This window comes from Ictalurus punctatus, chromosome 13, assembly GCF_001660625.3.
Source record: "Ictalurus punctatus breed USDA103 chromosome 13, Coco_2.0, whole genome shotgun sequence".
Classification (NCBI taxonomy): Eukaryota; Metazoa; Chordata; class Actinopteri; order Siluriformes; family Ictaluridae; genus Ictalurus; species Ictalurus punctatus.
The window spans coordinates 9,249,585-9,263,635 of NC_030428.2; the positions used below are offsets into that span (position 1 = coordinate 9,249,585).

Consider the following 14,051-nt stretch of genomic DNA (forward strand, 5'->3'; position numbering starts at 1 on the left):
ATCGCAGCCTTGCGACAGCTTCCCGATCCAGCCATGAGAATGATTTTAATACGTTCTTCTTTTGTCAAAGGCATTGTGTCGGCGATTTGTTCGATGCCGGGGAAACGTGGGCGCCAGGTTGGATTAACGCACTCTCCTCGCATACCGTTGATAAAAAGGCCTTTAGCTTCTTGACAGAAACAAAATGATGAATGAAAACTTGTTAATAATTAAACCTTGTTATTAAACTTAACGTAAAATTACTTGTTCTGAGTTGGCGTGCAGGAGCGTGATCAAAAAAGGTGTGCTTCCCAGCTCTCCATTTCCGTCCGCCCTGTCGGAAGGTTAACCTACGTCATATATACTCCTCTCGCACCACACGTGACCCACGACCCAGGAGAAAACACGCCACCAAACCTCACAAAACGTAACACAATCCCAAATAATAGATTACGCTAGCTCGCTGCCAGACCAAACAACCCCAAATTCCAACTTCACAATAAAAAATGGCAAAATGGCTGTAACAGGCATTCTAAAAGCTATTTGTAATATACAGTGCATCCAGAAAGTATTCACAGAGCTTCACTTTTCCTACATTCTGTTATGTTACAGCCTTATTCCGAAATGGATTAAATTCATTATTTTCCTAATAAACTAAATTTACCACAGGTGGACTCAAGTCAAGTTGTACAAACATCTCAAGGATGATCAGTGGAAACAGGATGCACCTGAGCTCACTTTTGAGTGTCACCGCAAAGGCTGTGAATACTAATGTACATGTGCTTTTTTTTGTTTTTCATTTTTAATAAATTTGCAAAGATTTCAAACAAACTTCTTTCACGTTATCATTATGGGGTATTTTTTGTAGAATTTTGAGGAAAATAATGAATTTAATCCATTTTGGAATAAGGCTGTAACATAACAAAATATGGGAAAAGTGAAGCGCTGTGAATACTTTCCAGATGCACTGCATACCTTCCAGAATTGATGATGCCTTTCCAGATGTGCAAGCTGCCCATTCCATAGGCACTAATGCACCCCTACACTATTAGAGATGCAGCTTTTTGAACCGAGCGCTGATGAAAAGCCGGATGGTCCCTCTCCTCTTTAGTCCTCTTTAGTTTAGAGGACACGGTGTCCATGGTTTCCAAAAAGAATTTCAAATTTCTATTCGTCTGACCACAGAACAGTTTTCCACTTTGCCTCAGTCCATTTTAAATGAGCTTGGTGGCGTTTCTACATGATGTTTACATATGGCTTCTTCTTTGCATGATAGAGCTTTACCCAGCATTTGTGGATGGCACGGCGAACTGTGTTCACAGACACTGAGTTCTGTTGGTGTTTCTGAGCCCATGCAGTGATTTCCATTACAGAATCATGCCTGTTTTTAATGCAGTGCCGTCTGAGGGCCTGAAGATCACGGACAAGCAATATTGATTTTCACCCTTGTCCCTTGCACACAGAGATTTCTCCAGATTCTCTGTTTCTTTTGATGAGATATTAATAGTCTTTGCAATTTTACATTGAGGAACATTATTCTGAAATTGTCCCACAAATTGTAGACACAGTTTTTCGCAGATTGGTGAACCTCTGCCCATCTACTTCTGAAAGACTCTGCCTCTCTAAGATACTCTTTTTATACCCAATCATCTTACTGGCCTGTTGCCAATAATCCTCCAGCTGTTTCTTTTTCTTAAAATGTAACATTTTCTCAGTTTAAACATTTGATATGTTTTCTATGTTCTATTGTGAATAACATATGTGTTTATGAGAGCAAATAATTGCATTCTGTTTGTATTTACATTTTACACAGCGTCCCAACTTTTTTGGAATTGAGGTTGTATAAAAAAAGTTCTACATATACCTCTATATACCTTTTTTCTTTGAAACCATTTTTTAATAGGAAACTAGTTGAGGTGCTGATGATGTGAAATAAAAATATTAAATGCCATGATGTAATAGTGGTATTTTTGGTTACATTTTTGGTTTATGTTGCCATTGGTTTCTGAAGGTTTAAATGCTAATTTAACAGCTCAGTGTTGAGTTTACAATTGCAATTTCAAATCTTTTTTTCAATTGAATTACTTTCTGGACTCTACTGGACTCAGACTCGGCCATTAAGGACTCAGAATTGAGTCCAACCCGGACTCGATTGGTTAAGTACTCGAACTCGACAAAGGTGGACTCGGACCCAATACTAGTAGCTCATGCTGAGGAACCATCAGAGCCAGAATTCAAACACCCTGCTGATATTTTTACCTCCAGGGGGAAAAATGTTTTCCAGGGTTTATAGGAGCACAGTGTATGATTTTATGGTGAAAATTTTCAGCACAAATCATTTCTTTAGAGTGTCCATCATAGAACTTGTGTTTTATTGGGTAAAACTCATCCCTGGATGGTTGTGCCAATTTTTGTGAATCTATGATTTACATATTTGTTGCCAACATTTTTCATATCTTCTCTGATGTTAAGATGCTGATTAGACAACCCAGCTAGTGATATTCCTTGGGTTTTATACACTGAAAGGTTATTTGCCCATGTCTTGCAGGTAATAAAGGATCTGAATTAGTCCTGGTTCTGTGCAATACACTAATATGTACAGTATTACAAAGGAACCATATATTACAAGAGAGCGATGACGTTGTAACAAACTTGTAAATATATTTTCTTAGTACATTTGTAGCATACTAATAATAAACGGCAAAGTTTGTACCCATGTATATAAAGACTAGCACTAATGTCCTCTTCTGTCCCGTTTGTATGACAGCTAAGAACAATGGTCATACTGTCCATGCATGAACATCACTTTTTCACCAGTTTGATTGTAGTATATTATCTTTGGCAACTTTAGAGGCACTTGTTCTATTAAATGTGCCACCAGGGAACACAAATCTGTTCCTCATAAGTGTTTAGCTAAGAAGGAAAATGAGTAAATTGCATTTCAGCGATTTTGGATCAATATAACAATGCACCTCATTTATCAAGCTGGATACAGATGGGTCCATGTGTAAATAGCTTGTATGAGCATTTGCACAAGAAATTTGGTATTCATGAAAATTCTGTAATTTCAGAAAAATCGTTCGGATCCTACTCATGCTCCTGAGTGAATATTTACACATAAGAAATCTAACTAATATACACCTCGACTTGTTCGACTTCAGATCATATAACTGGCATGGATTACTGAACTTTTATATCTGGAATATACTGTTGAGTTTAAGTTGCTTATTTTTAATTACGTTTACAGCATTTAGCAGACGGCCTTACCCAGAGGGACTTATAGATGTTTTTAAGTCTCTATCAGAAGCACATCCTCATGCTAGTACACTAGGTCAAGGATGAAGAACACCAGTGAGAACATTTTGTGAAAACCAGTCGTTTTTAATTATTGGCTTTAATAATAGAATCTTTTTTTAAAACTAAAGAAAGCAAGCCAACACAAATGTATAAATTAAGACAAATATAACTAATCATTCAATTATGACAAAAAGAAAAGGTACTGTATAAATGGTTCAGCGCGTAGCCATAAGCCGTAAACAAATGCTTCAGCTGACAGAGGATTTAATGCTCATTTATTATTATTATTTTTAATCTTATGTATTATTCATTACTTTTATTTGGAATATTCGTAAGCCAAAATAATTTCTGTTTATCAGGTTTTACCTTCATTTTGTGCCCACAACTGTCTGTGCACTTGACCTTTTATGGAGTTTTATGGGTGTCACTACAGTCAGGTCTATAAGAGTTTGGACAGTGACACAATTTATATAATGTTGCCTCTGTACACCACCATAATGGTTTTGAAACGAAGAAAACAATATGTGATTGAAGTGTAGACTTCCAGCTTTCATTCATGTGTTTGTTTCAGAGTCTGTCCATTTTCACAGGCTCAAATGTAATTGGACAATTGACTGATAAGCAGTTTTATGTCCAGTTGAGGCCTGTTTCCTTGTTGTTTGAATTTGCATTTGGTAACTATTCATGGGAACTCTCAATATGCGGTCCAAAGAGGTGTCGATGCACGTGAAGGAGGCCATCATTAAGCTGAAAAACAAAACAAAACAGACCTATCAGAGAGATAGCAGAAACTTTGGGAGTGGCCACATCAACAATTTTGTATATTGTTAAAAAGAAGACCATTTTCGTAATTTTGCCTCTGTATGGACCTGAATGTACATGCAAATCAGCTGTGCCATGAACGCGTTTGGAAATTTATTATGTTAATGTAACGCAATTAATTCATGTAGAACTGATGTTCACTCAGCGAACTTTTTTTTAGCTCTTGTAAGCTCTGAAGTTTCTTGTTTCAAGCTCCTTGAGATGTCTCACAACCTGAAAAGAAACCTGTTTTTCAGCACAAGGAATGTTTAATTTTCTCACCAGGAAGGGTGGAAGTGGCAGCTTTTCCTGTGAAAGGGCTCTAGAGTTGAATGATATAAAGTTTTATATCCCCATAGTTTTGGGAATTTAAAAAAAAGGACATTATGCCTCTAGTTTACAATTTATCCCAAGTGATTTACAAATAAAAATAATTCAAAGGCAAAGTAAATTAGCCAAAAAAAAAAAAAGGTTTGAAATAGAACCAAATGTAGAAGTCAATGCTTTACTAACATTTCAACTGACAGAATCCAAAAGCTGCTCAGAGGTAACTAAAGAGATTTAAATGCAGTTGTAAAAGCAATTGTTGATCATAAAGAAGTAAAATATTGTCTTGACAACATGCAGGTCATGCATATTGTGAGGTATTTAATGAAGGAAGATGGATTCATAGCACTAGAAGTTAATCCTTCAATGAAAAGAGAACCTATAGCAAAGAAATAATGAAAAATATACAATAATTTTTTTAACAAAAAAAGCTTGATTTTTTTTTTCATCTTAAGTATGTTTTACCTATATTACTTTACTTACTTATATTAAAATTCCCAGACTCCCAGACCTAGACTAAATTTTGTAATGTTGAAATCGTTGTACTGGTAAATTGGAAGATGCCAGACGCCGTTACACAAATAACTGTGCTGATTAGGCAATAAAGAGACAGGCTGACTTTCTGTAACATTTTGCTTAGTGGAGTTGCTCTTCTGCTTTCACAGAATTCCTAGTGAACACTTGCTGAAATGTCAGTTTTGGAAATATTGTGTAAACCGGGTCCTGTCTGGAGCTATGAAGGTCCAGAGACATTACACTTGGATTGAATTTAGAGAGAATATAAGCGCACATATAATCACTGTTTGCACAGCTGTTGGAGGAATTTTGTCCTTTACATCCTGTTACTCTGGAAAGTCGATGTATAGTGTAGCGGATTTTGTACACACCACAAAATCATCCTGAATAAGGACAAACACCAGTAGTGCCTTTTCTTGGGTGTTTACTCTCTTCAGAGTGCTTCCCGCAGACTCATATTACAAGATGTGTTTTCTTTCCGGTATCTTAAATTGATCCACTTAATAAAATGCATAACAGCACCAAAGGCATATTTTTATGTAGAACTCACAAGATTTATGAATTTTGAAAATGAATGAAACAATAATAAAACAAAATGAATATAGCAACTCATACCTGCAAGCATGAAATGGGACAGTGTTATGACAATCGTCTCTGTTCTTGATTCACAATCTGCAAATACATCATTTAGTTAATACATTGTCCCATCCCTCTAATATGCAGGCAACTACTGTATTCATATTGTACTGTCGTATTGTATTGTATTATAAATTGGCCTCAGATCAACATTAACAAGCCTCTGCATACTCATGACAGTGAACATAGGACATAAACTGATACTTGAGATGTTGTACCGTTCATAAAAATGTGACTCAATAATTGCGTTTAAATCGGTACAGTATATACAGTGTATAACATGAATAAACCTTGATTTAACACATAACAGGGTCCACAACAATATTGCCACCATATTTTATTCTGATCTCATCGTAACTTCTATTTAATATGCTCTAGGAGCCTGTTTGAGTGTCCATTAATTGAGACACCTACCTCATTTCAGAGTGCTTCCCGCAGACTGAAGAGTGCAGCACCCTGGTCAAAGAGAGGTGGTTATAATGATATGAAGCAAACATAAGACTTCTTTCTAATGAAACACATGCAGTGTAGGGCAGTAGTGCAATTATAATGTTTGATAAGTAGCATTACAACTGGGCTGTGCATACTGGTAAGCAGGAATCCCAGTCTAGGCTGTACTGGATAAAGCTTTCACGTCCTCCCTTCCCACTTCTTGTCTGACTCCACACTCATTCTCGCCCATTATGTTGCTCTTGAGAATTGACAGATAGATTGAATAGATTGAATCTGAGTAGATTCAAGACTCATGTGATTTACCTTGTTGCCTGGATCGGTTATTCTAATCCCTTTTGCAAACGGCTCACGACTCAGGAGATCTGCTGGGATGTTCTGTGATCCTGGAATGTACTTAAGAGCTTGGTCATTATGTATGTTAATGGATCGGTTAGTACTGTGAAGCGAACCCCCTTTAACCAATGAGCAAACATATCACAGACCACCCATTTAAGTGCAAAGAATTCTAACTGATGTGCTAGGCATCTGGCTTGAGAGCAGGACAAGGACTTACTTGCAAATGCAATTGGTCTTGGTTTGAGTTCACCATCATCTGACTGAGAACTGCACCCAAGCCGTCCATTGACGCATCAGTGAATTAAAGAAATGGCTTGCTGGAAGGGCCAAAACTAAAGTGTTACTAATAGCCTTCTTAAGCTTTACCAATGACATTTGACAATGTGATGTCCAATCCTTTGGCTTGAGGCATTTGTATGGCATGGCACTCACCTTTACACCTCTGTGTTTAACCCTCTATCCCAACGTTATCTGGAGCAATGGCTTTGCCATACGTGAAAAATCTTCAATAAAGTGTGAATAATAACTGTCCATACCTGGAAAAGATTTGACTTTGGTTTAGGAAGGTGTTTTCCCGTCCTCATCCATCAGATCCTTTGCTGTAATTTCATTAATTGCAGAAACTTTTGTAGGATCAGCAGCAACAATGTCTGCCATGATTATATGACATATAATTTTGATCGCCAAATATTGAGGTCATCATCCTAGCAAATGTAGCTGGACTATTAAACAATCCTTGGGGCATTTGATTGTACTCATAAAGCCCTACAGGTGTAGAACACGCTGTATATTTGTGATAATTTTTGTGTATGGGTATATTATAGAACCCAGATGTAAGGTCCATAGTACTGAAGTAGCAATTGCCACGTACAGCAGCGAGGGCATCAGCCTGGTGAGGTAAGGGATAAGCATCTTTTTTTCAGTTCTCTGGTTCAACCATCTGAAATCTGTACAGATTCTCAGTTCACCTGAAGGTTTTCATACTAAGACGAGTGGGGAAGCCCACTCACTGCTGGACTCACTACTGATCCCTTTCTCCTCCATTTCATCAAGCGTCTGCTCAAGTTTCTGATATTGTGATGGGGGATCTCTCCTGTATGGTAACTTGAAGGATTTCTCGTCCTTCAGTCTAATCCGATGTACAATATCCCTCATTTCAACACACACTACGTTTACATGGACAACAATAATCTAATTATTGACCTTATTCCGAATAAGACAATATTGTGATTAAGGTGTTTACATGAGTTACTTTTCGAATACTCCTTTCATGTTCACGTTTTACATGTTATAGAACATAAATCGATTAACAGCACACGTCATTACGTCCCCAAGCCACGGCGTCCGACGTTCCCTCCAGAATTTCACGCATCAACATACAGTTGGTCTTCGTTATGGTACCGTATACAGTTTCGGGTGTTGTTATTTTTAATTTTACGAACGTTACAAGTGCAGTTAATTATTTGTCGTGCTATACGTGCAAATAAATGACTGCTTGAAGCCATGGGCTGCGTCCCAAACCACATACTTACTGTCTATATAGTAGCTGAAATACATGTATCTCACCTACTATATAGCAGGTAAGTACGCAGTTTGGGACGCAGCCGTGCTCTCTTGTTTATCGTTAAACGGTTGAGCGCTGCTGTGTGTGATCGTGTCCTGTCACAAAATGCAGTGAAAACTCCCACACGACGTTAATAATGTGATTAAGGCGTGTACATGTCTGTAACGCACGTCGATAATGCGACTAAAACAGGAATACTCCACACGTCTTAATTCCATTTGTGTTTACTTCGAGTATGACTTTAATCGGATTAAGGTAATTAAAAATTGCTGTTTACATGCTAGTTTCTTAATCAGAGTATCGTCTTAATCGGGTTAATATCGGATTATTGTTCTCCATGTAAACGTACTGTCTGTCAAGTCTATCCCTGGAGAAAATTGACTCATAATTAACAACAAGGTTGGCCAGCTTTTCCTTCCATTCTTCAGATACATCACATGACTGGATATCTACTTGATATCCGGAGTATCCAGACCCAAGCATTAGCTCCTCTACTGCATCAGCGACACATGTGCATTTAATCACTTCGGAACTATTTTCATTATCACAAGTTGGTGGGTTTTCTTGCTGTGCCTGGTTTCCTGGTGTCTCCATACACACCTTGCATGGGAAATCATTAGAGATGGCAGATGTCGTTGGTTGACTGTTCCCTCTTCCTCGGCTCTTCTCTTGAGTGGAGAACAGGTTCTCTAGAAGGAACTCTATTCATTGTAGCATGTTCACTGTTAGAGGCTTGGGGGAATGATCTTCCTCTTTAGCCTTTGCTACACACTGAGCTCTGCTAGATTTTGTTGAAAGCTTGTCCCTGTGATAACTATCAACCATCGCTTGAACTTCTCCAACAGTCCATTTCTCAACTGTTTTTTTCCAAAAAGCAGTGTAGAGGGCTGGTTCAAAACAGTGCTTTACAAACTTCATAGCTGCTTCATGACCTGGATCCTCAACCCTTTAACCTTGTCTCTGCAAACACTCATTGACGAAGTCAATGGCTTTATTTAAGTCTTATCCAGTAGTCAAGGCTGCTTTCTGATTGTCTTGGCAAGGTCGAGTAAGAGTCAGCTAGAGGGGTTGTTGTAGAAAGGGACCCTCCAAAGTGCTGTCTGAGAATATAGATAATATCAGGATCTCTGCCTACGTTCACTAATGGGCTGTTCCGAATCCCAATTCAGACTATATCTTCAGCACGTTCGAGTAGTCTGTCCATTGTCTCTGCACCTCGTTCAGATACACTACACTCTTTCTTGGTCAAGTACAATTGCATAATTTCCTGCCATTCAGTCACTGTACATCTGTCTGTGCCATCACCACAGAAAAAAATGTGGTTTCTTTATTTCTGGCTTTAGAATCAGATTTACTTTTGACCAGTCGTGTTGCTGCACTGTAGTACTTGACTGTGGAGGGGTCATTGCACCATTAGATTCCTGAGTCCTTGGGCTTGCAAAACTTGAGTCGACTTGTGCTCTTATTTCACTACCTAATTGTTTGACTAGATCTACTAGGGCTTATTTTAAATCCCCAGGCTTACCTTGACTGAAGATGGGGGCAAATTTGTCTCATCAACCTACACCATCACCTGGTCTGTGTATTACCAGTGGGGACAGTGTAGAAACCCTGGCCCTGTGCTCAATCATACTAGCCAACTGTTTCCCCTGTCCTATCTCTGTGGTAATTATAAAAAATTTCACACCATTACAACGGTATACTGTATATCCTTTTGGTTCTGTCAGTAAATATAATGTGAAGATTTTTAATTACATCCACACGAGATAGACGGTAGTTATGATCTAAGAGAGCAAAATGTCACGTAACATGCTTCAGGACATGGTGGAAGGGAGTGGTAAACAAGGACATTGCCTCCATTGTGTACTGCACCAACTGGACTGGGTGACTGAAATTAGAAGGAGAAAAAGCCTCTATTTGTCACGTTACAGCACAGTGAAATCCTTTTCTTCGCATGCCCAAGCTTGTTAGGAAGTTGGGGTTAGAATGCAGGGTCACCCATGAAATGGCACTCTGGAGGCGTAAATAGATGCTCAGTCCCATTTCTCCTGAGGTCTTAAAGAAAGAAATGTACAGAAAAGGTTTATTAATGTTGTGGAAGCAGAATTAGAGGTCCTCTTATTGGGGTCTACTGATATTTGCAAGCAAATAGCCTATATTTCCATCATGGAATATGACTACTTTTAAAAATGCAAAGACTAAGCTTGATAAATCATTCTGCTTAATTAATCACAATGCACTACAGGCTTTGGCCAATGAATTTTTTCCGACTTTCATGCATTTATTTTGGAAAAGTGAAGAGCAACCACGGAAGAACTACATTTGGATGTGATGGTCAGGTGTCCACATACCTTTGGCCATGTAGTGCATTTGATGTAGAAAAAATCCAACGTTGGCAAACCTCATCTTCATCAACCTCACTTTTTATACAGGGGCATTGTCATGCTGGAACAGGTTTGGGCATTTTAGTATCATATCTCACTATCACATCTTAGTATCACATCTTAGTATCATATCAGTATATACTGATTGTTGGGTGTGTCATTGTAATAAGTTCATCTATTGACTACACTTTGGGATTTGGTATGCATTTGTCCTTTGGGGTTCGTCTTTGTTTTAGAACAAATGCAATATATGGCCAAAAGTATGTGGATACCTGACCATTACACCCATATGTGGTTCTTTGCCAGATTTTTGCCACAAAGTTGGAAGCACACAATCGTTTATAATGTCTTTGTATATTGAAGCCTGACAATTTTCTCTTCACTGGAAGTAATGGGCTGAACCTGTTCCAGCATGACAATGCAAAGTGAGGTCCATGAAGACATGTTTGCCAGCGTTGGACTGGAAGAACTCAAGTGGCCTGCACAGAGCTCATCCTAGTCAGGGTTGCAGTGGACCAGGAGTCTATCATGAGAACACTTGGCATGAGGTATGATACACCTTGGATAGGATGTCAGTGCTCCTTTTTCTATATCAAATACACTACAGGGTGTCCCAAAAGTCTCCATACATCGGGGGCATTAACACAATGGCTCTGTGTACAAAGCCAGGTCTATGAAGATGAAGTTCATCAAGGTTGGTGTGAAATAACTTGAGTCCTGACCACAACCCCAGGCCTCCTCACTTAACATCAGTGCCTGACATCACTAATACTCTTGTAGCTGAATGAGCACAAATCCCCACAGCCACGCTCCAAAATCTAGTAGAAAGTCTTCCCAGATGAGCGGAGGTTATTATAACAGCAAAGCAGGGACTAAATCGACAAGCACATATGGGTGTGATGGTCAGGTGTCCAAAGACTTTTGGCCATATAGTGTGCATATCGTCCTACTCCTGCTACATATTTACCTTTGATGTTGTCAAGCAACAGCTGTAAGTGGGCCATAATAAATGAGATTTGCTGGAATATGAAGGTCATCTCCTTGGCCCACCAAAATCCTGCAATAAAGTAGTCCAACACCGAGGCCTCCTTCATACAAGTTTGGTGCTTCTTCAAATCAAGTACATCCGCTAATTGTCTAAACAAGGGAGACAAGAAACACAGGGGGAAAAGATACAGTAAAACTAGATGTACATTTTCTGACTGTAAGTCACTATTTCACTTTGCATGAAACTTCACATTAGTGAAACTTTTCTGTCAATTTCTTTTATTATTAAGGCCTAATAAGAATAGGGCCTGAGCATCTATTTCAGTCACCCAGTCCAGCCGAGGCACAACCTAAAATCGTCCTTCATTACCTGTTCCTGTGTGTTCTAGTTATACAGTAGTGTGTTCTCATTATACCGTTTAAAACAGTTTAGAAAAGCTTAAAAAAGAAGCTTAAAATAGTGTACAGCTGACAAGATATTTATTGGGCATTTGCCATCTTACACCATTACTGCAGACTCTCTAATGTGGATGTCAGTAAAAAGCTTCACATTATGTTTACTGACAGTACAGTATATACAGTAAATACAGATAGTACAAAGCTTCCAGTGCGAGAGATTCCAGAGAAGGTTTCACACAAAAGTCCGCTATCAGCAGTTCGGATGTTAGAGAGAATATACTATATAGAAGAGCAACATTTAAAAAAAAAAAAAAAGAGAAGTATTATGCAAGCCTGTCTCACTTTTTGCCTAATCAGTACTATTACTTGTGTTCCAGTAACATTCCCTTCAGGTTCCTCTAACTGTATTTATATAAGGCCCCTTATATACATCCCTGTGACAATTCCACCTTTGATGTGACATACGTAGCAACCAACAAATTTCAACTGATAATCAAACAGAAACGTCTTAGTTAAAAAAAGGGGGGAAATGACAAAAACCTGGTTGCATAAGTGTGCACATTCATTTATGAATTTGAATCACATTCAATTATCATACACCTGTCATCAAATAATTATTCTGATTAACCCAAAATAAACACTGTGTATTATTGCTGTTTCAGTACTATTTCTTGACATCTTGCTGGTTTCATATAACTGCTGAAGCAATGGTCTGCAAAGATCTTTCAAAGCACGTATGGGATTTTATTGTCGAAATCAGGAGGGGGGTACTAAATAATTTCCAGAACATTAAATATACCATAGAACAAAATGAAGGTAGAAAAAATAGTGACATTACCAAGAATAGGACATCCTTCCAAAGTAGACAAAAGGGCACAAAGAAAACATATCAGAGCGGGTTGGTTTTTTTTTTTTTAGGGAGGTTTTTTTTTTACCCCAAACTGGGTGCCAAAATTTGTTATGGTCTGATAAGAACAAGGTAAAACTTAGGGAATAATTCTAAAAGATATGTTTGGCACAAAAACAAGACTGTTTACCACCCAAATAATACCAACCTTACTGTGAAGCATGGTGGTGGCAGCATCATATGGATCTGCTTCTCTTCAGCAGGTTGTATTCATTATAAATGAATTTATGGATAGCGAAGGCACCAAACCTGCAAAGACCGAGTGCTGTATTACAAGCAAAAGGTGTTTTAACAAAGTCTTAATTAAGGTATCTGCACACTTATGCACCCGGATTATGGTAAGTTTTTGTTTTATTAAAATGTTTCTATTTGTCTTTCACTTGAATTTTGTTATATCAGGTTAAAGCTAGAAAAAGATCTAGCATGATTGATCTAGCTTTGATTTTGACATCACAAAAACCCGCACTTTAAACAGGGCTTTTAATTTGAGACTTTTTATATCCACTTTAGGTTATATGTTAAAATTGTACTTATCTACTCACTCACTCTCAGTAATTCAGTAATCAGAATTTTATACTGATTACAGTATTTCTTGTTAGAAAAACCACTGGTGTTTGATTGAATGTGAGACATGTTTGTGGTGTTTTGTTAACTGTGGTATATTGGGTTTTGGTAGGTAAAAAAAATTGGTAGGTCTAGTACAATTTGTACATAAAGTGAACTATTGTACCAAGCCTCCTGTTAATGCAAAAATGTGTGAAGAGCTTGAAAAAGTCAAGTTGGTCATGAATAATGCTTGTTAGCATTTATATTAACAACTATAGTAAAAACTCATTCACAATTCAAATTTAAGCTGGCTAGCTTGTTGCTATCAAAACAAACGCTGATGTTTTTGGTTTTTTTTCTCCTATTTTGTAGCTCGATGTGCCCAGCTTGAAACTGATAAAATTCAGAGTTCCCATTTCGAGTTTAGGTTGAATGCAGCATTAAAATGAGTGTCCATACAAGTCCCTGTGAATGAGTTGTTACTATAGCAACAATAACGAATGCAATTAATGAATGCATTAATATTAATCTGTGATTAGCAACTGGAACTAGTGTCAGAGCTGCTGTTATAGAAAAATCAATCTCCTGGCCAATCAGAGTCCAGAATTCAAAAGCACTATAGTATAACAGTTAATAAGTGATGTCAACACAAACATTAGTACTTCTCATAGAGAGTTGGATAGCATATCTTGTGTGAAGTGTATTTGTCATTACAGTGAAGAATGAATTTGAATGTGATTCTGACATTTCTTTTCTGCCAGGATTGTTATCCACAGAAGGAACATTCTTGGGCTTGGAGAAGGTCGAGAACTGTCCTCCATCGCAGGTGGATTTTCATCTGAATGACAGGGACATTTTAAGCTCATTTTAGCTTAATAAGCAATAATTAAATAATAGAAAAAATACCTGATTAAAAGAA

The 14,051-nt window shown here is 37.9% G+C and overlaps 1 protein-coding gene across 1 annotated transcript in view; it reads left to right on the forward strand.

Annotated features, from left to right (window-relative positions):
• Window positions 1-14,051, forward strand: part of cabcoco1 (ciliary associated calcium binding coiled-coil 1) — a 39,576-nt gene that overhangs the window by 1,453 nt on the left and 24,072 nt on the right. The gene's annotated exons all lie outside the window — the stretch shown is intronic.